Genomic DNA, 26,108 nt, shown 5'->3' on the forward strand with positions numbered 1-26,108 from the left:
TTGATGTCTTTTGGTAAGAGCTGTGGAGTGGGACATAAGGGAAGGTGCAACAGAATGCATGAGGGGGTGGCCTTCTCGACATTGAGTCACGTGGCTGTTAGCAGAGTTAGCCGATGAGCATTTCATCATTGTGGCTGCAAATGCTACTGGATGACAGTCACTGAGGCAGGTTACAAAGTTCAAAGTAAATTTATGATCTTTATATACTTCCCTGAGGTTCATTTCCTTCCAGAAACAATGAAAAAACTACATCCAAAGACTGACAAACAACCAGCGTGCAAAAGAAGACAAAATGTGCAAATACAATAAATAAATAAATAAATAAATAATACTGAGAACATGAGCTGTAGAGACCTTGAAAGTGAGTCTGTAGATTCTGGAATCAGTTCAGTGTTGAAGTGAGTGAAGTTATCCACTCTGGTTCCAGGAACCTGATGGTTTAAGGGTAATAATAGTTCCTTAACCTTGTGCTGTGTGACCTAAAACTTTTGTACCTCCTTCCCAACAGCAGCAGTGAGAAGAAAGCCTGACCAGGATGGTGGGGGTCCTGAATGATGGAATGTCGGAAATATGACTTAAATACGTAACAGGCTTAGCCAGTCAAGAGTCAAGCTGTAAGATTTGGATTTCTGTAGACCGGTGAATCCACTGTAAGGCTCTAAGCACTGTGACAAGCCCAGTCAGAATACTAGGTCCTGTTACTCGGCTTTGTTTGGAAATGGTGGGTGTTGATTAGCACCAAAAGTGTTAAGTGTTGTGATCCATGTTATTTGTTGTTCATATAGATGATTTGAATGTGCATGCACAAGGGTGGATCGGGAAGCTTGTGGAGGGATATAGGCTAAACCAGGGGTTCCCAACTTTTTTATGCCATCGACCCCTACCTTTAACTGAAGGGTCCATGGGCTCCAGGTGGGGAACCCCTGGGCTGAATGCAGGAAGATCAGATGAGCTGAGGTGGGCACCTTGGACTGACAGCATGGATGAGTTGGGCTGAAAGGCCTGTTTCTGTGTGAGCGACTCTAATAAACTCCTTACTCTGGAAGTCCAACCCAGGGCTAACATTGTGTCCCTCCCCCCTCTTTTCTCACTCAGCTCCCATTGAGCGTTTATATCTCCCGCAATCAGTCCGAGTGTGACTGGCAATCCTTCCACACCAGTACCTCAACAATGGCATCATTCATTCTTTCCTGGTCTCCAGCCCATTGCAGATGCCCTTTGGTTATTTCCATCCCAAACCCTTCTCTCCACAACTCGAAGCACAGGGGACTTCTAACTTTTCTTCTCCTGAGGTCATCTGTCCCAAACACCAACTCTTTACTGTACACCACAGGTGCTGTCTGCCCTGTTGCGTACCTCAGCCAACCAACCTCACATTCAATTTCAGGCTCCCTATCCCATCCATTATTGTCCTTAGCAACCACAGCAACAACAACAACAACGATCTACTCAACGTTTACTTTGCACAAACACAAGAGATTCTGCAAGTGCTGGAAATCTTGAGCAACACACACACACACACACACACACACACACACACACACAGTGCCGGAGGAACTCAACAAGTCAGGCAGCATCTATGAAGGGAATAAGCAGTCAATGTTTTGGGTCAAGACCCTTCATCAGGAGTCTGAAGTTGAAGAGCAGCAGAAACCAGAGGGTGAGCAGTTAGAGTCTTACTGAGCTCCCGAAAAAGATGAAGATTTCACCCTCTTCAGGGTAGGCATACTTTGAGGAGACTTTGCTGTGGAACAAGTCATAAACACAAGATTTTGCAGATGTTGAAAACCTTCAGCGACATACACAAAATGCTAGAGGAACTCAGCAGGTACGGCAACATCTACAGTGGTGCTAGAAAGTTTGTAGAACCCTGTAGAATTTTCTCTGTTTTTGCATAAATATGACTTAAAATATGATCAGATCTTCACCTAAGTTCTAAAACTAGATAAAGAGAACCCAATTAAATAAATAACACAAAATACATTATATTTGTTCATTTATTTATTTATTGAGAAAAGTGATCCAATATTACATGTTGTTGGAAAAAGTATGTGAACCTCTGGGATAATGCGTTCTACAAAAGCTATTTGGAGACAGGCGTTCCAATCAATGAGATGAGATTGGAGGTGTAGGTTGCAGAGGTGCTCTGCCCTATAAAAAAGACACACAAAATCAGGTCACTGACAGAGCCTGCTCTTCTTAAGAAAGATCTGCTTACGTGTACCATGCCTCGATCAAAACAGCTTTCGGAGGACCTTAGAAGAAAAATTGTAGTGATGCACGAAGCTGGAAAAGTGTTCATCTGTCTACAGAAAGAGAAATTGCCTACAAATGGAGGAAATTCAGTACTGTTGCTATTCTTCCTAGGAGTGGGCATCCTGCAAAGATCACACCAAGAGCACAATGTGCAATGCTGAAAGAGGTGAAAATCAACCCAAGGATAACAGCAAAAGGCCTACAGAAATCTCTAGATCTTGCTAAAGTCTCTTCCCATGTATCCACTATAAGAAAAACACTGAACAAGAATGGTGTTCATGGAAGGACACCATGGAGGAAACCACTGCTCTGCAAAAAACATTGCTGCATTGCTCAAGTTTGCATAAGACCACCTGGATGTTCTACCACGCTTCTGAGACAATGTTCTGTGAACAGATGAAACAAAGGTTGAACTTTTTGGCAGAAATGCACATTACTATATTTGGAGGAAAAAAACCACTGCACACTAACACCAAAACCGCATCCCAACTGTGAAACACGGTGGAAGGAGCATCATGGTTTGGGGCTGCTTGGCTGCCTCAGGGCCTGCACAGCTTACATTTGTTGAGGGAAGAATGAATTCAAAATTGCATCAAAACATTTTACAGGAGATTGTCAAAGTAGCAGTCCATTACCTGAAGCCTGATAGAAGTTGGATAATGCAACAAGACAATAATCCAAAAGACAAAGAGTAAATCAACAACAGAATGATTTAAAAAAAAGAAAATTTGTGTTTTGGAATGGCCAAGTCAAAGTCCTGACCTTAATCCTATAGAAATCTTGTGGAAGGACCTGAAGCAAGCAGTTCATGCAAGGAAGCCCTCCAACATCCCAAAGTTGAAGCAGTTTTGTAAGGAGGAATGGCCTAAAATTCCTCCAAACGGCTGTGCAGGACTGATCAACAGTTACTGGAAACCTTTGGTTAAAGTTATTGCTGTACAAGGAGCCACACCAGTTACTGAAAACAAAGGATCACACTTTTTCCAACAAATACATATAGTATTAGATCATTTTTCTCAATAAATAAGTGAAAAAGTATAATGCGTACTTGTGTTATTTAATTGGGTTCCCTTTATCTAATTTTAGGACTTACGTGAAGATCTGGACACTTATTTATGCAGAAGTAGAGAAAATCCTACAGTATTCACAAATTTTCTAGCACCACTGTGTGGAGGGGAATAACTAGTTGACATTTCAGGCAGAGACCTTTCATCAGAATTGAAATGATTCACTACATTACTGTCAGGGAACGTTTGTCTATAAGCCAAATAAAGAAACATTAGAGGAAGTGACAGAAACTTAGAAGAAGGCGTCTTGAGATTCCCCCAGGTGCTTTAGAGTTCTGTTATATTTTCACTGTTCTAACATGGCTAACCACGTGGAAGGTGTTATTCATTGTAGTTACTCAATGTGGAGGAGGTGCAAGTGACAGGTGATGACTGATATCAGAGGATGCAGTAAAGACTAAAAATGGGGAGGTGTTTGTTGTATTGTGTTGAAATTGTGGTTATTACAACATTGGCAGGAAACTACTTTGGAGACACTGACTCCAGAAGCTCTCTCTGGTGTGGGTTTGATAAGACACCAGCTTCACATTTGTATGAGCACATGGAAAATTCCACCTTAATGACGGGTTCCAAGAAGACTGGGGTGATTTCCCTGGCTGCTGCTTGGATTAGAGAGCATGTTATATGGAGATAGAGTCATAGAGAAGTACAGCACAGAAATAGGTCCTTCAGCCCATCTAGTCCATGCCAAAGCCATTTAAACTGCCTATTCCCAATGACCTGCAATGGGACCATAGACCTCCGTACCCTTACCATCCATGTATCCATCCGCACTTCTCTTAAACGTTGGAATCGAGCTCACATGCACCACTTGTGCTGGCAGCTCATTCTGCATTCTCACCAACCTCTCAGTCAAGAGGTTTCCCCTCATGTTCCCCTGAAACTTTTCACCTTTCACCCTTAAGCCATGACCTCTGACTGTAGTCCCACCCAATTTCAATGGAAAAAGCCTGCTTGCATTTACCCTTTCTATACCCCTCATAATTTTATATACCTCTATCAAATCTCCTTTCAGTATTCTACATTCTAAAGAATACAGTCCTAACCTATTCAATTTTTCCTTATAACTCAGGTCCTCCAGACCCAGCAACATCCTTGTAAATTTTCTCTGTACTCTTTCAACCTTGTTTACACCAAAACGGCACACAATACTTCGGGTTAGGCCTCACCAATGTCTTATGCAACTTCAACATAACATCCCATTTCTTGTACTCAATACGAAGTCCAATGTGCCAAAAATTTTCTTTACAACCCTATCTACCTGTGGTGCCACTTTCAACGAATTATGGACCTTTCCATTCCTAGATCCCTTTGTTCTACCACACTCCTCAGTGCCCTACCCTTCACTGTGTAAGAACTATCCTGGTTGGTCCTACTGAAGTGGAAAGCATCTCCTCCTCAGTAATCTGTACAGGGTCCATGAAGTTGATGCAGTTTTGCCTTACTTCTATAGAAACTGTATCTGTCTCCAGAGTAAATAAAGATGCAAAGAATTCATTTAAGATCTCCCCCATCTGTTTTGGCTCCACACATGAATTACCATTTGGGTCTTACAGAGGATCAATTTTGCAATCCTTTTGCTCTTATCATATCTGTAGAATCCCTCAGGAACGTAGGAGCAACTTCATGTCTTCTTTTAGCCTTAAGTGTTTTCTTGCATTTCTAATACTCCATAAGCACCTTATTTGTTCCTACTTACCTATTCTCTTAACCAGGACCTCAATATTTCTTGAAAACAAAGATTACTTACACCTACCTTGTTATCTTTACCTTTTATTCTGACAGGCACACACAAGCTTTGTACTCTCAAAATTTCACATTTGAAGGCCTCCCACTTTCCAACTACACCTTTGCCCGAAAACAGCCTGTCCCAATCCATAATGGCCAGATCATCTCTGATACCATCAAAATGGGCCTTTCTCCAATTTAGAATCTCATCCTGCGGACCAGACCTATCTCTTTGCATATTTACTTTGAAACTAATGGCATTGTGGTCACTGGATGCAAAGTGTTCTACTACACAAAATGTCACCTCCCCCAATAGCAGATCCGGTATCGCACGCTCTCTCACTGGGACTTCTACGTACTGATTAAGAAAACTTTCCTGAACACATTTGACAAACTCTATCCCATCAAGTCCTCTTACAGCATGGGATTCTCAGACAATATGTGGAAAGTTAGAATCACCTACCATACCAACCTTATGTTTCTTGCTACAGACAAACTTATTCCTCTAAATCCCCAGGGCTGTTGGGTGGTCTGTAATATAGCCCCATTAACGTGGTCATGCCTTTCTTATTTGTCAGCTCCACCCATAATGCCTCACTAGTCGAGTTCTCCAGTCTGTCCTGATGGAGCACTCTGTGACATTTTCCCTGACTGGTAATGTCGCTCCTCCTCCTTTAATCCCTCCCACTCTGTCACATGTAAAACAGTGGAACCCTGGAATATTGAGCTGGCCATTCTGCCTCTTCTGCAACCAAGTCTCACTAATGGTACAAAGTCATTATTCCAGGTGTTGGTCCATGTCCTGAGCTCATCTGCCTTTCCTACGATACGTCTTGCATTGAAATAGTTGATGCTCAGGACACTAGTTGCACCATGCTCAACCTTTTGATTCCTTCCGTACAGATCCCACGTTCCCTGGAAGAGAGACCAATGATCCAAAAATCTAATGGCCTCCCTCCTACACCAACTCCTTAGCCATGTGTTAAACTGCATAATCTTCCTAGTTCTAGCCTCAGTAGCAAGTGGCTTGGTGAGCAGCCCTAAGATCACAACCTTGGAGGTCCTGCCCTTTAACTTAGCACCTAACTCCTTTCGCAGAACCTTGTCACTCATCCTACCCATATCATTGGCACCTACATGGACCACAATCTCTGGCTGTTCACCCTCCCACTTAAGAATGCTGAGGACCTGATCCGAGATCAGCAAGATTTTCCCTTTGGAATGAAGGAGAATTCGGGGGCAACTTGGTAGGGGTGTACAGAATGATAAGAGGCATAGATCAAGTGATAGGACGTATTGATAGAGTGGAGAACTTTTCCCAGGGTGGCACTGGCTAAAATGAGGGGGACGTAACTTGTGTTGGGAGGAAAGCATAGGGAGGATGTCAGAGGTGGGTTTTTTGCCCAGAGTGATAGTTACCATAGGTGGTGGTAGAGGCAGATACATTAGGGACATTTAAGAGACTCCCTTAGTAGACTCTATGAAGTATTTATTTAGTAGATGGAGTCCACTTACATTTTCACTTGTTGGTCGTATTCATATAGTTAAAATGATGATTTTACCGAAATTTTTATATTTATTTCAGAATATTCCTGTTTTTTTGACTAGGAAGTTTTTTGATTGGATAGATTCTATTATTTTATCTTTTATTTGGAATAATAAAAGACCAAGAATTAGTAAATGTCATTTACAAAAACTGAAAAAGGATGGAGGTCTTGCTTTGCCTAATTTTAGAATGTATTATTGGGCTGTTAATCTGCGATATATATCTTTTTGGTTATACTGGGTTGATAAGAGTGATCGGCCAATTTGGGTAGACCTGGAACTGAAAGTTGTAAAACAGTTTTATTTAACCTCGTTATTGGGAGCTCCTTTACCTATGCAATTAGGTAAAGTTGTTAATTTAAACCTATATCCTGTGATTAAGTATTCTTTACAAATTTGGCTCCAGTTCCGCAATTTTTTTAATCTTAAAAAATTTAAACTTTGTAGTTTAATTTACCGAAATTACTTTTTTAAGCCTTCTTTGAGTGATCCAATTTTTTTACTTTGGAAAAATAAAGGTATTAATTCTTTTTTGGATTTATTTAAAGAAGATAGATTGATATCCTTTGAACAATTAATTGATAAATATTCTCTTTCATACTCACACTTTCTGCAATACCTTCAAGTTAGAAATTTTTTACAAAAATATTTAAGTAATTTCCCTTACATATTGGAGGCTGACCTGTTAGATACTATTATGAGTATGACACCTTTGATTAAGAATTTATAATTGGAAGAATTTATAATTTATTATTACAATTGGATAAGTGTCCTTTATCTAAGATTAAACAGGATTGGGAAAAGGCACTTAATTTGACTTTTATGATGGAGGATTGGATGCGGATATTGAAGTTGGTTAATTCTTCTTCAATTTGTGCTAGCCATTCATTGATTCAATTTAAAATTGTACATCGTTGTCATTTGACAAAGGAGAGACTTTCTAAAATCTTTCCTAATGTTGATAGTCATTGTGATAGATGTAAAACTGAGATAGCTACACTGACACATATGTTTTGGTTTTGTTCTATATTGGAACAGTTCTGAAAGTTGGTTTTCTCAACAATTTCTAAAGCACTTAAAATTAATTTACAACCTAATAAATTAACTGTGCTTTTTGGAATAGTTCCTCAAAATATTCGTGGTATTTCTGTGTCTGACCAACATGTTATTGCATTTGTTACATTGATAGCTCGGAGGGCCATTTTGTTGAAGTGGAAGGATACATCAGCTCCCACTTTGTCACAATGGTTCTCTCAAGTGAAGCTATGTCTTAGTTTGGAGAAAATTAGAAGTCGAACCTTTGAACCTTTATTTGATTTTGAGAAAAGACGGGGCTCATTTGCTCGTTGTTATCATTTGAGTTAATTGATATAATTTTCCCACGATCTAATTGTAAATTTTTTTAGTATATTTTCTTTTCTTGCTGGCGGTTTGATGTTTATTTTTAGAAGCTTTTTGTATGACCCGTGGCTCCGGGGTTGTACACCTAATGGGCTCTTTTTTTTTCTCACTTTTCTGCTCAGTAGATTTTTTTTTGTTATCACAAAATTTTGTTTTCGATCTTTAAGATGATGGTTTTTTTTGAGGCATTGTAAGTGTTACTTCCATGTACTCATGTTATTTTTCCTGTATATACAATAAAAAGATTTGAAAGAGACTCTTAGATATGCATGGATGAAAGGAAAATGGAGGGATATGTGACAGTGAAGGATTAGATTGATCTTAGAGTTGGTTAAAAGGCCACTTGGTCCCACTTCCCCTCCTCCTATTATTCCCTTCTGACCCCCATCCCTCCCATAAATGGTTCTGCTCATCAACTTTCTCCCTTGGTAGTTTCTGTTCTCAGAGACTCTTTACTTTCTTCACTTATGGGTTCAGTGTGTCAGGCAGCATCTGCAGAGGGAATGGACAGTTGACCCTTAAAAAAATGTAAGGGTAACATGGTAGCGTAGTGGTTAGGGTTACTCTATCACAGCACCAGCAACCTGGGTTCAAGTCCCACCTGTGCCTGTCAGGAGTGTGTATGCTCCCTCCGTGACCACGTGGGTTTCCTCAGGGTGCTCCGGTTTCGACACATTCAAAAGGCACGCAGATTAACAGGTTAATTGTTCACACTGACGTAAGTATGTGGGGTGCACTGTTTGGGCTGTTACCGTGCTGTACCTCTAAATAAAATAAATAAAAGTAATACAGATAGAAGGTAAATGCTGGAACTCCTACCTGAGTTGAGGTTTACTTCAGCCTCCGTACCAGCTTGTCCTCAGTGTTTGTTGCCTTGTGACTGCACGTGGATGAAAGCATTGGAGATACCATCTGATAATCCTCGGGCTTTCTCTGTACAAATCTGCTGCCGTGTGTCGAAGCTGAGGTTCACCAGAAAAGCCTGCTGTGTGGGAGTGGTCAGCTCCACCGGCCGTGTGTCCCACTCACAAGTCCGAGTGGCTCCACACACTGATAACTCCTGCAGTGCTCTCTCCCCGAGTCCGATGTGGAGCCGTGGCAAAGGCGATCGGCCTCGGTGTAAATTCCCATTTTCCTCCTTGGCCTTCAGCGTTTAAACATTCCCGACCTGTTAAGATTTTAACTCCAGCGGGTCTTGGTTTCCACAATGTCAGTGACTGTCCCCCTGTCTGGCATGGGGAGGCACTTCCCAATGCCCTCTCCCCACCCTGAAACTCAAACAGCGACAACTCTCCACATAGTTCATAGAACATAAAACTGCATAGCATAGTACCGGCCCTTCGATCCATAATGTTGTACTGACACTTTAACCCGCTCTAAGACCAATCGAACCCTTCCCCGTCACATAATCCTCCATTTTCCTTTCATCCATGCATCAATCCAAGTCTCTCAAATGTCCCTAATGTATCTATGTCTACCAGCACCCCCAGCAGAGGGGTCCACAGACTCATGACTTTCTGTGTAAAAAAACTACCTCTGACATTCCCCCTATACGTTCCTACAAACAGCTTAAAATTATGCCTTCTCATAATAGCCACTTCAACACTGGGGAGAAAGTCACTAGCTATTCACTCTATCGATGTCTTCTTATCAACTTATACTCCTCCATCATGACACCTCTTTTACTCCTTCACTCCAAAGAGAAAAGCCCATTTGGAAGATCATAAGACATAGGAACAGAATTGGGCCATTCGGCCCCTCGAGTTTGCACTGCCATTTGATCATGGCTGGTTTACTGTCCTCCAGCCTTCTACCTGTAACCTTTGACTTCCTTACTAATTAAGAATCTATCGACCTCTGCTTTAAATATACCCAATGACATGGCCTCCAGAGCCATCTGCGGCAATGAATTCCACAGGTTCACCACCCTCCTCATCTCTGTTCTAAAGGGACGTCCTTATATTGTGAGGCTGTGCCCTCTGGTCCTAGACTCTCCCACTATAGGAAATATCCTCTCCACGTCCACTCTATCTAGGCCTTTTAATATGTGATAGGTTCCCCACCCCCATTCTTCTTTGATTTTTAAACACTTTTCCTTTTGAACCAACTAGAAGCAAGTTTATTTCGGAAGCTAAATGTCAATGCTGAAGGGAAGTGGAAAAGAATGGGAGGGGAGTGAAGAAGAAAGAGTGAGTGAGTGTGAATGGCAGAAGAAAGTGCTTGCAGAGTAATCGAGAGAGGGCGATAGAGAGCTACAGAGAGCATTCCAGAGGCAGTGATAGAGTGATCCCAAAGGAAATTAGTGTCACAGATAGTAAGAGGCAGAGAGAATGAGAGCATGTGAGAGAGAGTTTGGGAGTAAAATAGAAAGGGAGAATAAGAGACTGAGAGTGAGGAACAACAGTACGAAAGAGAAAACCTGAGTGAGAAAAAGAAGTGTCAGGGAGAACAAATAAATACCCATACACATATGGTGACATACAGACACACACACACATGGGGATGTACACACAGGGAGACAGACAGACAGACGGACAGGCACATACGTCTTATAGTGATGGTTGCTATGCTTGTGTTCACTCAGAGGAAGGACAAGCAGGGCCAGGACAACATCCCATTCACCATCTGTCTAAGGGCCACGCTAATCAGGGACTTAGGCCATATTATTTTAGTGACTGTATGGTTTGCTGCTGTCATATCTATATGTGTCGTGTGCTATATGCAGTTGGTACTTTGTTTTGCCCCTTGGCCCCGGAGGAAAGCTGTTTCGTTTGGCTGTGTTTATGTATGGTTGAATGACAGTTCAACTAGATCTTGAACTTTAAAGTGCCAGAATCAAAAACAAAATTAAAAACTGTAGATCTGCAATTTACAAAATGAAATTGTGAAATGCTACAAACACTCAGCAGGTCAGAGAGAGAGAGAGAGAGAAAGACAGGGAGGGGAGAGGGGGAGAGGGAGGGAGAGAGGGAAAGGGGAGAATATTTCAAGTTATATCTGTTTCTGCGCCCCCCCCCCCACCACCACACACCGATGCTGCCTGACACATTTGGTATTTCTAACTTCTCTATCTATTTCAGAGAGTTGGCAGAGTGAAGAGAAGAGTTATCTGACACATTTAGGGGAGAGGGTCCGTGACAGGTGGTAACATAGAACACGAAACACAGAAAACACAAAAATATAGCACAGGAATAGGCCCTTCAGCCCATCAAGTCTGTACTGAAAATGATACCAAATTAAACTAAAACTGCACATGGTCCATATCTCTCCAGAACCTGTGGGATCATGTGTCTATCCAAATGCAGCTTCAACACCTCTATTGTATCTGCCTCCACTAGCAACCCAGCAGCACATTCCAGGCCCCACCATTCTCTGTGTTAAAAAAATGCTGTCCCACACATCTCCTTTAAATATTCCCCCCTCACCTTAAATGCATTTTGTCTCGGATTTGACATTTCTGCCTTTGGGAAAAAAGGATTCTGAGTGTCTATCCTTTCATCATTTAAAACATTTCTGTCATGACTCTCCTCAACCTCTGATGGTTCAGAAAAAAAGCCATCCAAGTTTATCCAATGTTTCCTAATAGGTAATGCTCTCTAATCCAGGCAGCATCCTGGTGAACCTCTGCAGAACCCTCTCCAAACCCTCCACATCCTTCCTGTAAAGGGGTCACCAATCTTGCTCACAGTTCTCTAAGTGCGGCCTAACCAAATGTTTATACAGCTGCAACATGATTTTTTGACTCCTAAGACTATAAGACATAGGAGCAAAATTCAGCCATTCAGCCCTCAAATCTGCTTTGACATTCCATCATGTCTGATTTATCATCCCTCTCAACCTCATTCTCCTGCCTTCTCCCCATAACCTTTGATGCCCTGACTAATCAAGAAACTATCAATCTCTGCTTTAAATATACCCAATGACTTGGCCTCCACAGCTACATGTGGCAATGAATTCCACAGATTCAACACCCTCTTGCTAAAAGAATTCCTCCTCATCACTGTTCTAAAGGGACTTCCCTCTATTCTGAGGCTGTGCCCTCTGTCCCTAGACTTTCCCATGATTGGAAACATCCTCTCCATGTCCACTCTCTCTAAACCTTCAATATTCAATAGGTTTCAATGAGAATCCCCCTACCCCCATTCTTCTAAACTCCAGCAACGTATAGGTTTATAGCCATCAAACACTCCTCAACAGAAAGGGTAAACATGACGTTACCAATCTATATACCTATGTTACCACTTTCAGGCAGAAATACAATTGTATTTCTGTTATGTTGACCGTCCTGTTGTACATACTATTTATTACAAATTACTATAAATTGTACATTGCACATTTGGATGGAGATGTAAGGTAAAGACTTTTACTCCTCATGTATATGAGGGATGTAAGTAATAAAGCCAATTCAATTCAATTATGGATTTGGTTCTCTCTGTACATCAATGATGATAAGGGCCCTGTATGTTTTCCCTTTACATTTGACCTCCTAAAGCGGAACATCTTGCACTTGCCCAGAATAAACAAATCAGCCATTTGTCTGCCCATGTCTGCAACTGATTTTAATCCCAATCCATCCTATGGCAACCATCTTCACCGTCTGCAACTCCACCAATTTATGTGTTTGCTCCAATTTTCTAACCATCTACATTTTCATCCAAATCTAAACCTGAACATCAGACACCCCAGTACTGATCATTGTAGAATACCACAAGTCATGGACCTCCCCCCAGAGTAACAAACCTTCACCACTACCCTCTGAGTTTTATGAGCAAGCCAATTGTGAATCCAATCTACCAAGTCACACTGGATCCCATGTAGCTTCATCTCCTGAGTCAATCTACCATGAGAGACCTTGTGAAATGCCCTACCAGGGTCCATGTAGGCAACATGTATTGCCCTACCCTTATCTATCACCTTTGTCACATCCTCAAAACACTTAATCAAATATGTAGGCTATGATATCACCTGCACAGGGCCGCGCTCACTGTCCCTAATTAGCTCATACTTTTCCACATGAGAGTTAGTCCTAAGAATCTGCTCCATTTGCTGTTGTACTACTGGTTTGAGGCTTACTGGCCTATAATTCTCTGGATTATCCCAATTTCCCTTCTTTAACAATGGAAAAACATTGGCTACTCTCCTGTTTCCTGGGACTTCACCTTTTGCTAGTGAAACTACGAAGATAGAACATACAACATGGAACAAAGAACTGTACAGCACAATACAGGTCTTTTGGTCCATGATGCTGTGCTAATTTTAAACTACTCCAAGATCAATTTAACTCTTCTCTCATATATAGCCCTTCATTTTTGTATCCTTCATGTACCCAACAAAAAGGTTCGTAAATGTCTCTAATGTACTGTTTCTGCCTCTACCACCACTACTGGCAGGATGTACCACACTCACTACTCTCTTGGTAAAATCGTACCTCTAACATCTCCCCTGAACTTTCCTCTATTTACCTTAAAATTATGTGCCCTTGTATTAGCCATTTCCTGGCTAGAAATCTCTGACTATCCACTCAATCTGTGCCCTTCAAAGTTCAAAGTAAATTTATTATCAAAGTAGCATATACGACACTGAAATTCATTTTCTTGCAAGCATTCACAATAAATATAAGAAACACAATAGAATTATCCTATCATCCTGTACACCTCTGTCAAGTTACCTCTCATCATTCCAAAGAGAAACATCCTAGCCTGCTCAGTTTATCCTGATAAGACATGCTCCCTAATCCAGGCAGCATTCTGGTAAATCTCCTCTCCGCCCTCTCTAAAGCTTCCACATCCTTCCTATAATGAGGTGACTAGAACTGAACTCTCCAAATGTGGCCTAACCAGAGTTTTATACAGCTGCAACATTATCTTGTCACTCTTGAACTCAATACCCTGACTAATGAAGGTCAACACAAAATTTGTCCTCTTAACCACCATATCAACTTGTGTAGCAACTTAGAGTGGTCTATGGATGTGGACCCCAAAATCCTTCAGTTCCTCCACACCGCTAAACAGATCTTAGTCAAGGCTTCAGCAATTTCCTCTCTTGCCTTTCTCAATGAACTGGGATTGATCCCATCAGGCTTTGGGGACTTATCCACCTTAATAATCTTCAAAAGACCCAACACCACCTCCTTCTTGATCTCAAAATGCTCTAACAGATTAGTATACTTCTCACCTCACCTTGAAGCCTGTGGTCCACCACTGTGAGCTGGCACTACTGCATCTTGTCCAGTAAGGACGCTGTTCCACTTTCTTCAGCTACTGAAACCAAACTATTTAGCTTTAAGAATTCACCATCTGGTTACACATTAAACAGTAACTCCCACTAAGAACAAATTGGTTTACTGAGCATTCAGAATTGCTGGCAAGACAAAGAGACAGACAGGGGGAGGGTGGGAGGGAGGGAGGGAGAGAGAGAGAGAGAGAGAGAGAGAGGGAAAGACAGAAGGAGAGAGAGGGAAAGAGGGAGGGGGTGGAAGAGAGAGAGAGAGAGATGGAAAATGAAGGAAAATGGAGAGAAAAGGAGATTGAAAGCATGAGACAGAAAGAAGTATTACAGAGGGAGGCACAGAGATTGAAAGATAGAAGAACAGGGAGGGAGAGATTAATAGAGGAAGGAATAGAAAGGAAGAAAAATAGAGAAAGAGGAACAGTGGCAGATAGAGAAAATGGAATTGAAAGAGAGGGAGAAAGGTTGATAGAATGATAGAGGGAGAGCTCAAGTAATGAGATAATTGAAAGGGAGAGGGAGAAAGATCAGGGGGAGAGAGAGAGACGGAGATAATAAAATGGATTGAGAGAGGAAGAGAAGGAGACTGAGACAAAGGGCTGATAGGTCAGGCTTGAAGGGCTGAATGGAATACCCCTGCTGCTATATTTCCTGTTTCTGTGATTTACGATGATTTGACAGTGCAGACGCAGTAGGGGGATGAACACCCTAACACTCTATATTATCCTTGAACATCCAATGCCACATGTCTCCTCAATCTCTGCACCAGTGGTGTGAGGTTCACATGATTCTCAGTGGTCTAACAGACACCTCTTTTTTCAAAGATGTTACTACTTGGGCAGCCAATGGTACAGCTGGTAAAACCGCTGCTTCACAGCACGAAGAGACCCAGGTTCAATCCCAAACTCGGGTGCTGTCTGTGTAGAGTTTGGTCATTCTTCCTGCAACTGACTTTAGTTCAGCATTCAATACTGTGATCCCCTCCAAGCTGATCACCAAATTTCGCCAGCTTGGTATCAGCTCATCCCTCTGCAACTGGACCTTGGACTTTCTGACTAACAGACCCCAATCAGTTAAGTTAGACAACCTCTCCTCCTCCACTCTCACCCTGAACACTGGCGTGCCTCAAGGCTGTGTGCTGAGCCCTCTTCTGTACTCCCTTTTCACCTATGACTGCGTTCCTGTACATGGTTCTAACTCCATAATCAAGTTTGCAGACGACACCACGGTGGGAATATGGAAAAATAAAAAAATGAAATTAATGTGGGATTAGTGTAAAAGAGTGGTTGATGATTACCAAGCACTCAGTGAGGCAAAGGACCTGTTTTTATGCCTTATCACTCTTCAACAGGTTGGAACAGAAGAACCAAGAATAAGAGTGGACAATTTCACCTGTTAAGGTCGGACCATAATTCACCAAAATCTTTTAACTCAGCACCATGTATCTCAGAACTATATCCCCCTTATCATCTTGGACATCCAAAGCCTTTTTCCCAGTGTGAAAATGGCTAGTACTAAAGGCATAATTTTATGGTGATTGGAGGAAAGTATAGGAGGTGTATGGGGTGTCAGGGAGGGGTAGCACCTCTGTGGGGGAACATGTCGCGTCCTTTTCAGGGCGGTTAGTCCACCTTTGGTCCCCACCTGGTACTCAGCTCTCACCTGTGGCTCCCCGTAGCTGTTTGCATGTGACAGTGGCCACACCCCGGGCAACGGCTTCAACAAGCCGGCTAAACCAGGTGAGGGTAACCGACGGGTCTCAAACCCTCGGTGAGATAGGGAGTTGTCTATCCCAGCATGTGAAGACAGACTCCAGCGGACTGAGCGGACGAGACTAATGGAAGGTCCAACGGTCAAGAAGATGGTCTCTGCAAACGTCGTGGGACGTGTAGAGCAGGACAAGACACAGAAGACGTCCTGGTCATCCACTGCGTCTAGTCCCATCTCCAGCCGTCTAGACTCTGTCTTGCCACTGGATCCAGATGGGAATTGTGAAGAGAAAGTGAGGCTGACGCTGCGCAACTCTCCCTCACTTAAATCCAAATCACGCGCTAGTCTCGACACCATCATAATCGTCATCATCACCCTCAACCTTTGAAGTCGTGTGGCGATGGGCGAGCCACGAAGCAGCTGGTGTGGCTACACGGGGAGCTGTAGTCACAGACCTGCACACAGGTGGCTCAGGTCTAATGGTCGTTTTTCACTGACTGAAGCAGCAGTGAAACTCGGCGTCTACCTGGGTGACTGAGCAGCCCTCTTTAGGAATGCACTGCTCACCTCCGTAGTATGAGGAAGGGGCTAGAAAAGGTTCCCTAAATATTGCCTGCTTCATTACACCCTGGCCAGTTTACCGCGGCTGGCGGGGATCCTATCTTGGCGGTCGAAGAAACACAACAAAAGGCGAAGTGACACTGCTCACCATTGGCACTTAGAATGTGTGCACGCTATTGGACAACCCTACAGCAAACAGACCAGAGAGAAGAACAGCCTTAGTTGCCAGAGAGCTTGCAAGGTACAACATTGACATACCAGCCCTGAGTGAGACTCGTCTTGCCAACGTAGGTCAGCTGACTGAAACTGGAGGCGGATACACTTTTTCTAGAGCGGTCGCGGCAGCGATGAGCGTCGTGATGCTGGAGTTGGATTCGCCATCAGGAGTCACCTTGTTCGGAAACTTGCCAGTCTCCCCATGGGTCTGAACGACCGGCTCATGACACTACAGCTTCCGCTGCAGAACAGAAGTCAAGCCACCCTGATCAGCGCCTATGCCCCCACAATGACCAACCCGGACGAGACAAAAGACAGGTTCTATGAAGAACTAGACGCCCTACTATCAGCAGTGAGCAGCACGGACAAGCTGATCTTGCTTGGCGACTTCAATGCAAGAGTAGGGTGTGACTCTGCAGCCTGGCAGGGATCGTTGGGAGTCATGGAGTGGGCAAATGTAATAGTAACGGCCTACTCTTACTGAAGACCTGTGCAGCTCATCACCAACACAACTTTCCGCCTGCCTATCCGTAACAAGACCTCCTGGATGCACCCCCGCTCTAAAGCATTGGCATCCTATCGACTATTCCTGCATTGTCAGGAGAAAAGACAGGCAGGATGTCAGAGTGACCAAGGCCATGTGTGGTGCTGACTGCTGGACAGATCACAGGCTCATTGTCTCCAAAATGAAGCTCCGTATCAGACCCAAGAGGCGACCACAAGGAAGCAAGGCTATGAAAAGAATCAATGTGGCCAGGCTGAAGAACCCCAGCATTGCTTCAGCACTGGCTGAAGATTTAGAAACCAAGCTTGCTGACCTACACCTTGCAGGCAGCGCTGTGGACAACTGGGATCGCTTCAGGGATGCTGTCCATTCATTTGCACCGAAGATGCTGGGGCCCTCTACCCATAAGCAGCATGACTGGTTCGATGAGAATGATGAGGAGATACAGGCTCTACTCATTGAAAAGCACTGCCTTCATTGTACCCATCAGAACGACCCATCATTAGCTGCCAAGAAAAATGCCTTTACCAGTGCTCGCGGGACAGTCCAGAATAAACTGCGTAAAAGGCAAGATACCTGGCTGAGTACCAAGGCAGATGAAATACAGGGATACACTGACAGAAACAACTTAAAACGATTCTGTGAAGCCCTCAACACTCTCTACGAACCTCAGTCTCTCGGGAGTTCCCCCCTCCTGAGTATAGATGGTACAACTCTCATTACAGAGAAGGCTCAGATCCTACAGAGATGGACTGAACACTTTGAAGCTGTCCTCAGCCGACCGTCATCTATTAACGATTAGGCGATAGGCAGGATTCACTAGGTCGACATCAACAGTGCCATGGATGACCCACCGGTAGTAGCCGAAGTCACGGAAGCTGTCAGCCAGCTATCCAGTGGCAAAGCCCCAGGGGCAGACGCCATACCTGCAGAGATCTACAAAGCCGGTGGTCCTGTACTTAGAGAGAAGCTCACCGAGTTGTTCCAGTCTTTTTGGAAGCAAGAATCCATTCCTCAGGAACTTAAAGATGCATCCATTGTACACCTCTACAAGAGGAAGAGCCATCGACAAGTATGCGACAACCACCGAGGAGTCTTGCTGCTCTCCATCGCAGGAAAAACCCTTGCAAGAGTCCTGCTAAATTGTCTGGTCACTCAACTGGAGCTGGGCCTGCTGTCAGAGTCACAGTGTGGCTTTCGCAAAGGTCGTGGGATGATTGACATGATTTTTGCCGCGCGTCATCTTCAGGAGAAGTGTCAGGAGCAGAATCGCGAACTCTACACAACTTTTGTTGACCTCACGAAAGCCTTCGACATTGTCTGCCGACAAGGCCTGTGGAAGATCATGTCAAAGTTCGGCTGCCCTGCCAAATTCATTCAGATGGTACACCAGTTCCATGATGGCATGATGGCCAGAGTGCTGGGCGGCAGAGAATCCTCTGAGGCGTTCCCAGTCACCAATGGTGTCAAACAGGGCTGTGTGCTCGCACTCACACTGTTCAGCATGATGTTTACTGCCATGCTGAATGGTCCCTTCCAGGACAGTGATGCTGAAATCAGACTCAAGTACAGAGTGGATGGGAAGCTCTTCAACCTGAGCAGACTTCAAGCTATTACCAATGTGAAGGAGACTGTTCTGAGAGTCTTCCTCTTTGCCGATGACTGCGTCCTGTATGCTGGCTTGGAGCCAGAGATGCAAATCAATATGGACAAATTCTCCACGGCTTGTGACAACTTTGGACTCATCATCAACATCAAAAAAACCTGAAGTTATGCACCGGCCTGCTCCTCATGCACCGTACACAGAACCCAAAATCACAATCAAAGGACAGAAACTACAGGCAGTGGACCAGTTTACTTACCTTGGCGATACCCTCTCCCGAACAGTGACTATTGATACAGAAGTTAACTACAGAATAGCAAAGGCAAGTTCTGCTTTTGGTAGACTGAGCTCCGCTATATGGGAACATCGAGGAATCAGTCCAGCAACAAAACTGAAGGTCTACAGAGCCGTGGTACTCACTACCCTCCCGTATGCCCGTGAAACGTGGACTGTGAATCGAAGGCATGCAAGACAGCTCAACCATTTCCACATGACTTGTCTTCGCAGAATATTAGGCATCAGATGGCAAAACAAGGTACCAGACACTGAAGTTCTCTCTGGAGCAAGTCTACCATCAGTCCACACACTGCTGATGAGAGCACAGACCCGGTGGGCAGGTCATGCCATCCGCATGCCGGACGAGCACATACCCAAGCAGCTCCTTTTTGGGGAACTCTCTGCTGGAAGACGCTCGCATGGAGGGCAGAAGAAACGTTACAAAGACACACTAAAGGCCTCCCTGAAGTTGCTTGGCATAGACACGACCACCTGGGAAACGCTGGCACAAAACCGCCCTACCTGGCGCGGCCTCATCCGCAAGGGGCTGTCAAGCTTACGAGGCAAGGCACATTGCAGAAGCACAACATAAGCGCGAGCTGCGCAAGTCCAGAGTCACCAGCGCAACAACTGCAGTGCCCACACATCTGCCCAACATGTGCCAGGACATTCCGTGCCCGAATTGGCCTGACCAGTCATCTTTGGACACATCGCATCCAGTCTCAAAGTGACTAACGGTGTGGAGGTCTTCATCGACGACGATGGGTAAACTTAGAACTTAGGGGGTGATGTCAGAATTATGTGCTTTATTCAGAGAGTGGTGGTGTACGCTGCCAGGACCGGTGGTAGAGCCAGGTATATTAGAGACATTTAAGAAATCTTTAGATAGCACATGGATGAAAGAAAAATGGAGGCTATGTGGAAGGGATGGGATAGATTAATCTTGGAGTAGGTTAAAAAGTTGGCACAAAGTCGTGGGCCAAAGGGCCTTTACTGTGTTGTAATGTTCTATGTTCTATGCTCGAGAACCAGAATCCATAGGTTGAGGATGAAAGGAGAAATATTTAAAGGAAACCTGAGGGGGGGGCTTTCTCGTTCAGAGGGTGGTGAGAGTGGGACGAGCTGCCAGCGGAAGTAGTGAATGCAGGTTCAATTGCAATATTTAAGAGAAGTTTGGACAGGTATAGAGAGCTATGGACTAGGTGCAGGTCAATGGGACGAGGCAGAATAACAGATCGGCACAGACTAGATGGGCCAAAGGGCTGTAGTGCTCTATGGCTGTATTCTATGTTTATCCCTTTATTCCCTTAATGTGCAGAAAGGAATTCCGTTCTGTTTTGAATGAACTCTCTGACTGAGCTGCCAGAACAGAGGATCCCAAAGATTCATCAACCACTGAGTGAATAAATCTTTCCTCACTTCAACCAGAAATGGCTGTCATTTTGAAAAAGTGCCCCCCCCACCCCATTAGTAGACCCTCGGACATCCTCTCGGCATCAAAACTGCCTAGACCAGAAAGAATTTTGTGTGTTTCGTTGAGATCTCCTCTCATTTGGCAAACTGTCGGCCATTCCGTCCTTGTCTGCCCTATCCCTCCTCAAACAGCAAACCTGCCAATTCTTAGGGGAGTCTGGGACTGGAGGGCACACTCTCAGAGTAGGACCATCCTTTAGAACACAGATGAGGATGAATTTCTTTTGCCAGAGGTTAGTGAGTTTGTGGAATTCATCACCATAAGACCATAATACATAGAAGCAGAATTAGGTCATCTGGCCCATTGAGTCTGCTCCACCATTCAATCATGGCTGATCCTTTTTTTAATCTCCTCCTCAACCCCAGTTCCCGGCCTTCTCCCGGTAATCTTTGATGCCATGTCCAATCAAGAACCTATCAATCTCTGCCTTAAATGTGCCCAACAACCTGGCCTCCACAGCTGCATTTGGCAACAGATTCCACAAATTCACCACCCTTTGGCTAAAGAAATTTCTCCGCATCCCTGTTTTGAAAGGGTGCTCCTCTATCCCGAGGCTGTGCCCTCTTGTCCTAGACTCTCCCATCATGGGAAGCATCTACTCTGTCTAGGCCTTTTAACATTCAAAAGGTTTCAATGAGATCCCCCCTTATCCTTCTGAATTCCAGCAAATACAGACCCAGAGCAGTCAAACGTTCCTCATATGATAACCCTTTCATTCCTGGAATCATCCTTGTGAACCTCCACTGGACCCTCTCCAACGCCAGCACATCTTTTCTAAAATGAGGGGCCCAAAACTGTTCACAATACTCCAGGTAAGGCCTCACCAGTGCCTTACAAAGTCTCAGCATCACATCCTTGCTCTTGTATTCTAGACCTCTTGAAATGAATGCTAACATGCCATTTTCTTCCTCACCACCGACTCAACCTACAAATTAACCTCCAGGGTATTCTGCACAAGGACTCCCAAGTCCCTTTGCATCTCAGATTCTTGGATTTTCTCCCCGTTTAGAAAATAGTCTGCACATTTATTTCTACTACCAAAGTGCATGACCATGCATTTTCCAACATTTGGTATTTCATTTTCAACTTTCTTGCCCATTCTCCTAATCTGTCTAAGTCCTTCTGCATCCTATCTGTTTCCTCAACACTACCTGCCCGTCCACCAATCTTCGTATCATCTGCAAACTTGGCAATCAGACTTGATGGGCTGAATGGCCTAATTCTGCTCTATGTCTTATGGTCTAACCTTCATTATCTTTTAGCCAGCCTCCACTTTTCTTTGAATGCAGTTAACTGTGCATCAGTCAAATGAAACATGGTATTGAACCATCTCTTCCCGAAGCTGATAGTATGATGGGTAATGTCACGCTTTTCAGTTGTTACTCATTACTTGACCGTTGTTTTTTCAGGTATGCGTAATTTTAGCAAAGGTGTCAAAATGACTTACGTATCCCAGGGGTGTTTTTTGGACTGTTGATGGTAAATATGTACTCTTTAAGTTCACATAGTGAGAGGAAATTTTGATGGGTAATTTTAAGCCATAAGACATAGAAGAATTAGCCCATCCAACCCATTGAGTCTGTTCCATCAAGGCTGATCTATTTTTCCTTTCAATCCTATTATTCTGCCTTTGCTCCAAAAACTTTGGCACCCTTACTAATTAAGAACCTATAACCCTCCACTTTAAATATACCCAATGACTTGGCCTCCACAGCCATCTGTGGCAATGGATTCCACAGATTCACCACCCTCTAGCTGAATAAATTCCTCATCATCTCTGTCCTAGAGGGACATCTTTCTATTCTGAGGCTGTGCCTTCTGGTCCGAGACTCCCCCACTGTTGGAAATGTCTTCTTCATGTCTATTCAATATAGGACTTACATTATTTAATAGGTTCAATATTCGGTAAACATGATAAAGTAGGCTGAAGTCAACATGGTTTTCTTAAGGGGGATCCTTGACAAGTCTTTGACGAAATAACAGGTAGAGTAAGCATAGGAGAGTCAGTGGATGTTGTTGATTTGGAGTTTCAGAAGGCTTTTGACAAGGTGCCACACATGAGGCTGCTAAACAAGGCAAGAGCCAATGGTATTACAAGAGAGATACTAGCATGGATAGAGGATTGGTTGATTGGCAGGAGGAAAAGAGTGGGGAAGAAAGGGGCCCTTTTCTGGTTGGCTGCCAGTGAGTAGTGGTGTTCTACAGGGGTCGGTGTTGGGACTGCTTCTTTTCACGTTATATGTCAATGATGTGGTGAATTGGTGGCTTTGTGGCCAAGTTGTGGTAGATAGAGGAGTAGGTATTGTTGAGGAAGTGGGGAGTCTGCATAAGGACTTAGACAGATTAGGACTACGGGCAAAGAAGTGACAGATGGAATACAGTGTCAGGAAGCGCATGTCATGCACTTCGGTAGAAGGAATAAAGGAATGGACTATTTTCTAAATGGGGAGAAAATTCAAAAGTAGGAGGGGATTTGTGAGTCCTTATGCAGGATTCCCTAAAGGCTAACTTCCAGGTAGAGATGGTGGCGACGAAGGCCAATATAATGTTAGCATTAATTTTCAGAGGACTAGGATACGAAAGCAAGGATGTGATGCTGTGGCTTTATAAGGCATTGGTCAGACTGCACTTGGAGTATTGTGGGAGTGGGGGGAGAAAAGGTGAGAGAGAGAGAGAGAGAGAGGGGGGGTGAGAGAGAGGGTGAGTGAGAGTGAGTGAGAGAGAGAGAGAGAGTGAGTGAGAGAGAGAGAGAGAGAGGGAGGGTGAGAGAGAGGGTGAGAGAGAGAGACTCGTGCTGAAGTGGGTGGTGATTTGAGAAGTGAGCTAATAGGATTGGGTCACAGTAGGTGAGGATGTATTTAACTGGGACAATGGTTGAGAGAATCCTATATCATTAAGGTGATTAGAACCTGTCTCAGTCTCACCTCTGTGGTATTGCCTTTCCCATCTGCACTCCAGCAGCAAATGTTACACTCTGACTTTTCAAGTCATAATTCCTCCAAAACTTTCTGAACTTGCTGAAATCCACTTACTAGTAACTGATGGGCCCACGTTCAAGGTCACCGGCACAACTTCCTGCTTTGCTTGGACGGTCTAGCACCTCCCTCTCCTCTGCTGTGCTCTCCACCCACAATGTGTACCCTCCCTCATGACATTAATCCCCACCACCAGACAACCCAGTTCCATTACACACCCCTCCCTGCCTGGCTCTGCAACCCTCCCTGACACTCTACACCCCTATCCACTTTCCATCACCAAATTCCCTCAGCAAAAGCCTCCCCTGCCCTACTCCAAGCCCATCCTTCACCACACACCCCTCCCACACAGCCTGACCCCCATCGCTCAGATTCTATCCTCTCCCCACGGCCCTTCAGAGCCTCCAAAAGGCCTCTCACTGAATCCTGCTTCAAGACACCCACCTTCCTCCTGTCTCACCATGCAGTATAATAAAAACCAGAAACGTATTTTATTTGCTATAGACCCTTAACATGCAGTCTCAGCACCTCAGGCACAAACATTCCGTATCTGGGACAGGTCGAAGACAAAATTTGCACTTCAAAGTGGTACCTGCTGGTGTCCAGACTTCAGGAGGATCTTTTCCTTATTGTTGGTGCCACGGTAACCCGATCAGGAAGCCTGCACACTCAACTCTTGCTCTGGTTGTAGGGACAGACTATGAAACTGTCTCAGCATGTGGTGTGTTCTTGTGGCTTTTCTGTAGGAAGTGGTTGCACGTTGCTTATCAGGCTGAGGCAATCCTGAGCAGCCAGTAAGGAACTGGGCTGGTGTGCAGTCAGTGCAGCTGAAGTCTCGGGTCACAGTTATTGGTCTTACGTAATTTGTGGGCTGCAGAGGTGGGGGTGCTGAAGCTGTGGGTAGGTAACGTCAGGAGACCCACAAGCTGTGTCATGGTGGTGAAAGCTGATCACTGGAAGTCAAAGAAGGCTGCAGGTGTAAATAGCTACAAAAAATCTACAAAAACTGGTGGATACAGCCCAGTTCATCCCAGGCAAAGCCCTCCCCACCATTGAGCACAAGAAGGCAGCTTCCTTCATCAAGGACCCGCACCATCCAGGCCGTGCTCTCTCCTCACTGCTGCCATCAGGCAGGAGGTACAGGAGCCTCAGGTCCCACACAACCAAGTTCAGGAACAGTTCGCATCTTCTAACCATCAGGCTCCTGAACCAGCATGAATAATCCACTCGTCTCAACCCTGAACTCAATTCACAACTTAAAGAATCAAGTTCAAGGTCTCTACAAATCAGTATTATTCACTTACTTGTTTTTATTATTTGTACGATTTGTCTTCTTTTGCACCATGGTTGTCTGTCAGGCTTCGTTAAGTATAGTTTTTCCTAGATTCTACGTATTTCCTTATTTTCCTGTAAATGTCAACAAAAAAGCGAAACTCAAGGTAGTATATGGTGGCATATCTGAACTTCGATAATAAATTTATTCTATACTTTAAACCTTGAAATCTAAGATCAGAAAAAGGTAGTAACACTCAGCTGGCCAGACAGCATCTATGAAGAGAGATAAGTAGTGGTCATCCTAATGCGATAGCAGTGCTGGCAATCGGCATTCGGTCCCACCTCAGCTCCTTATTAATAACAAAATCACTATGTTAAACTAGTTTTAGACCATAAGACTTAGGAGCAGAATTAAGCCATTCAGCCCATCAATGGTAGTCTTCTCTATCATTCCATCATGGCTGATCTATTATTCCTCTCAACCCCTTTCTCCCACCAGGGAGTTAGGAAGGAAGTTGAGAAGCAGGACCTCAAAGGTGGTAATCTCGGGATTACTGCCTGTGCCACGCGACAGTGAGTATAGGAATAAAGTGAGGTACAGGATAAATGCGTGGCGGAGGGATTGGAGCAGAGGGCAGGGATTCAGATTTCTGGATCATTGGGATCTTTTTTGGGGCAGGTGTGACCTGTACAAAAAGGATAGGTTGCACTTGAATCCAAGGGGGTACAAATATCCTGGCAAGGAGGTTTGCTGAGGCTACTGGGGAGAGTTTAAATTAGAATTGCTGGGGTGGGGGGAGCTGAGCTGAAGAGATGGAGGAAGCGATGGTTGGCTCAGATATAAAGAAAGTTTGGAGACAGTGCAAGAGGGAGGAAATGCAGATGACAGAGAAGGGAACAACACACATCAAAGTTGCTGGTGAACGCAGCAGGCCAAGCAGCATCTGTAGGAAGAGGTGCAGTCGACGTTTCAGGCCGAGACCCTTCGTCAGGACTAACTGAAGGAAGAGTGAGTAAGGGATTTGAAAGTTGGAGGGGGAGGGGGAGATCCAAAATGATAGGAGAAGACAGGAGGGGGAGGGATAGAGCCAAGAGCTGAACCGGTGATAGGCAAAAGGGGATACGAGAGGATCATGGGACAGGAGGTCCGGGAAAAAAGACAAGTGGGGGGGGACCCAGAGGATGGGCAAGAGGTATATTCAGAGGGACAGAGGGAGAAAAAGGAGAGTGAGAGAAAGAATGTGTGCATAAAAATAAGTAACAGATGGGGTACGAGGGGGAGGTGGGG

At 44.3% G+C, this 26,108-nt stretch overlaps 2 protein-coding genes across 3 annotated transcripts in view; both read right to left on the minus strand.

The window, feature by feature from the left end:
• The window catches only part of LOC134345078 (ovarian cancer G-protein coupled receptor 1-like), a 70,568-nt gene extending 61,639 nt beyond the window's left edge, over positions 1-8,929 (minus strand). Inside the window, exon 1 of the mRNA XM_063045219.1 lies at positions 8,817-8,929. The gene's annotated coding sequence lies outside the window, so the exon portion shown is untranslated. The remainder of the gene's footprint in view (positions 1-8,816) is intronic.
• LOC134345048 (ovarian cancer G-protein coupled receptor 1) overlaps positions 1-24,219 on the minus strand; it is a 92,532-nt gene extending 68,313 nt beyond the window's left edge. The window contains exon 1 of one of the 2 annotated variants that reach the window (XM_063045199.1): positions 24,138-24,219. The gene's annotated coding sequence lies outside the window, so the exon portion shown is untranslated. Of the gene's footprint in view, positions 1-8,816; positions 8,895-24,137 lie in introns of those variants that run through there. The other variant, XM_063045204.1, reaches the window with a different exon arrangement.
• Between the last annotated feature and the right edge of the window lie 1,889 nt (positions 24,220-26,108).

This window comes from Mobula hypostoma, chromosome 1 (genome assembly GCF_963921235.1).
Source record: "Mobula hypostoma chromosome 1, sMobHyp1.1, whole genome shotgun sequence".
NCBI classification, from domain to species: domain Eukaryota; kingdom Metazoa; phylum Chordata; class Chondrichthyes; order Myliobatiformes; family Myliobatidae; genus Mobula; species Mobula hypostoma.